Below are 4,072 nucleotides of genomic sequence, written 5' to 3' on the forward strand. Positions count from 1 at the left end.
AAAAAAAAAAGATGGGAGGAATACACAGATTCACTGTACCAAAAAACATTGGTCCATGTCCAACTATTTCAGGAGTTGCATATGATCAAGAACCAATAGTACTGAAGGAAGAAGTCCAAGCTGCACTGAAGGAATTGGTGAAAAACAAGGAAGGCTCCAGGAATTGACAGAACACCCATTGTGACATTTCAACAAACAGATGTAGTGCTGGATACACTTAGTCGTTTATGCCAGGAAATTTGGAAGACAGCCACCTGGCCAAATGACTGGAAAAAGTCGATGTTTGTGCCCATACCAAAGAAAGATGATCCAACAGAATGTGGAATTTATCAAACAATATCATTAATATCAGACACAAGCAAAATTTCACTGAAGATAACTCAAAAAATGGTTGTAGCAGTATATTGACAGGGTACTTCCAGAAATGCAAGCTGGCTTCAGAAGAGAACGTGGAATGAGGGATATCATTGCTGATGATGTCAGATGGATCTTAGCTGAAAGTAAAGAATGTGAGAAAAATGTCTACCTGTGTTTTATTGATTATGCAAAGGCATTCAACTGTGTGGATCATAACAAATTATGAATAATATTGCAAAGAATGGGAATTCCAGAAGACTTGATCTGTTCACATAAGGCAACTGTACACAGGGCAAAAGGCAGTCATTCGAACAGAACAAGGGGATATTGCATGGTTTAAAATCAGGAAGGGTATGTGTCAGGGTTGTATCCTTTCACCATACTTATTCAATCTGTACACTGAGCAAATAATCCAAGAAGCTGGACTATATGAAGAAGAACGCAGCATCAGGATTGGAGGAAGATTCATTAACAACCTGAAATATTCAGATGACACAACTTGCTTGCTGAAAGTAAATATGACTTGAAGCACTTACTGAGGCAGGTCAAAACTACAGTCTTCATTATGGGTTATACCTCAACATAAAGAAAACAAAGATCCTCACAACTGGACCAATAAGCAACATCATGATAAACGCATAAAAAAAAGACCAGGTTTACTGGTCTGATAGAGTCTGGTGCGATCTCTGAGACTATGACCCCTAGTTACCCTTTAGGTCTGGAACTGAACTCACTCCTGTTGCTTCCAGCCAAACAATAGACAGGCACATGGGCTGAACATTTACATCGGGTAGATACACCCCTTAGAGTGATCAATCAATCATGGAAGAACAGAAAGGCAGAGTTTGCACAGGGAAACAATTGTGGGTGTGTGTGTGTGGCAGGTGTGTGCAGGAGGGAAGGATACAGGGAAGAGGTAACTATGAGGAGGAAGTGAGAAGAGAGCAGTTACACTCTGGAGAATTGCAGTCAATATCAAGGAACAAAACATGTATGAACTGCTGTATGGAAAAACAATTTGCTCTGTAAACTTTCACCCAAATCACAATACTTTTTTTTTTTTTTTTAAATCATGATAAACGGAGAAAAGATTGAAGTTGTCAAAGATTTCATTTTACTTGGATCCTCATCAACATCCATGGAAGTGGCAATCAGAAAATCAGTGGTATGACACTGGGAAAATTTGCTCCGAAAGACCTCTTTAAAGTGTTAAGAAGCAAAGAATGAGTATATAATAGAATGAAACATAGCCCAGTCCTGTGCCGTCCTCACACTCCTTGGCATGCTTGAGCCCATGATTGCAGCTACTGTGTGGATCCATCTTGTTGAGGGTCTTCCCCTTTTTCGTTGACCCTCCACTTTACCATGATATCCTTCTCCAGGGAATGGTCCCTTCTGACAACCTGGCCAAAGTAGGTGAGATGAAGTCTGGCCATTCTCACTTCCAAGGAGCATTCTGGCTACACTTCTGGGACAGATTTGTTAGTTCTTCTGGCAGTCCATGGTACTTTCAGCATTCTTCGCCAACACCACAATTCAAAGGCATTAGATCTTCTTCAACCTTCCTTATTCATTGTCCAACTTTCACATGCATAGAGGCGATTAAAAATACCATGGCTTGGGTTAAGCTCACCTTACTCTTCAAAGTGACATCTTTGTTTCTTAACACTTTATTTATTTATTTTTAATTGTGCTATAGGTGCACGTTTACAGAGCACAGTTTATTTTACATGCAACATTTCGTGTACATTTAATTTCATTCCCCATTTACCATCCCCAACCCTAACCCAGTCTCTTCCCTCTTCTCCTCCCTTCCTCCCCTCCCTGCTCAGTAACCCCTCCCCATGCCCCTCATAGTTATGCACTCCTGTGTGTCCTGCATTTCTCCATGCAAATGTTGCCCCTCTGGTGTCCCATGGTCTATTGCTCCAAGGGATGCATTTCCATAGAGTATGTGGGTGTGTCACCCTGGGTTGAGTGGTCTGCATGTACATCTTGTTTACTATTGGGCTGAGAGTCAGCCCCTGGGAGTGATTTTTATTCCAGGCTCAAAATGTATCCCAGGGTCATAGTATTGGGGGGTCTCACCAGACTCCATCTGACCAGTAATTCTGGCATTATTGTGTTTTTGGATTTTGTTCCATGTTTTTCCTGCCCCTCTATCCAGGACCTCCAGTTTTGATCCTTTCCTGAGTGGTTGCAATTGGTCGCCGGGCACCATCTAGTTCTTCTGGTCTCAAGGTCCATCGTATCCTAGGGCTGATTGCTTCCAAATGCCCTTGGTTATTTGCACTCTGCTTTGCTTCCAATGATAGGAGACCATTAGCTGCATCTTGGATGGCTGCTTGAAAGCTTTTAAGAGCCCAGTCTCCAAGGCTGTAAATCTTTATGGAAGCAGACTGCCTCATCTTTCTCCCACAGAACAGCTAGTGAGTTCAAACTGGACCTTTTGGTTAGCAGCCAAATGCTTTACCTATTATACCACCAGATCTCCCCGGAATGAAACACACCAACCTCTTAATAGATTTTATATCTGAATGATGGCAACATACGTAATTTTCATTATCTTCATACTTTTGTGTTTTCAAAATTTTTATAATCTATCTGTTTTTTATAATCTATCTATTTTAACAGGCGCTCTGGTACATTGTGCCTAGGGCACTTGACTGCTAACCAGAAGTCTGGCGGTTCAAACTCGCCAGTCACTCCTCAGAAGGAAGGTTGGGCAATCCACTTCTGTGGCGATACCGCCTCGCCTGGAAACCCAAGGAGGGATCACTATGAATGGATCTGACTGGATGGCAGTGAGTGAGTATTTAAAGCAAACATTTTAATACATTTTAACACATTTTAACACACGAAAAAACACCTATCAAACCATCAACACAATCAACAAAGTGAACAAATCCATCACCCCTGAAAGTTTTCTTGTGAACCTTTGTAATCTCTCCCTCTTGCCCCTTGCCCTTCCCCCCATTTCCCAAGCAACTACTGTAAAATTTTGTCACTGTAATTTGCATTTTCTACAACTTCCTATGATTACATATTATGTATTCTTTTTTGTTCATCTTCTTTCACTTAACATAATTATTTTGAAATTCATCCATCTTGTTGCATGGTATCAGAGTTCATGAATAGTGTTCCATTGTTCATCCATTCATCTGTTCATGGACGTGTTGATTGTCCCCAATTTTACTTGCTTGTTCAAATTCAATATCCACAGGTAACAAGCCTTTAAAATAAATAAATGAATAAAAGTTTATGTGGAAATCTTTCCTGATTGAAGTGCAGTGTTCCCAAGCTGTGATCAGCTCACAAATTCTATCTATTTTAACAGGAGCTCTGGTACATTGTGCCTAGGGCACTTGACTGCTAACCTGAAGTTTTGAGTCCCAGAGAGTCCTTACTTTACCCTGGTAAAAATTCCTTGAACTTCCTTCTATTTGGCATCTAGTAGGAAAAATAATCCCAAAGGAGAAGGAGCCAAACACACTTCCCCCATTTGCTAAGAAACTGTCAGAAAAGCAAAATAAAAGGTGGAAATTACAGAAATGTCTTCATATTTTTTCTTCCTTTGTTCCTCATCTGCGAAATGAGAATAATGCCACCTATCTTATGAACTAATGATCAAATGAAGTAATTTATGTGAAGTCATTTTGGAAACTATAAAACATTGTTAGAGAGAGAGAGAGAGAGAGAGAGATTGATTATTACC

The sequence above is a fragment of the Orycteropus afer genome, unplaced genomic scaffold, assembly GCF_000298275.1.
Source record: "Orycteropus afer afer isolate SDZICR_OR568_19922 unplaced genomic scaffold, OryAfe1.0 scaffold00010, whole genome shotgun sequence".
Classification (NCBI taxonomy): domain Eukaryota; kingdom Metazoa; phylum Chordata; class Mammalia; order Tubulidentata; family Orycteropodidae; genus Orycteropus; species Orycteropus afer.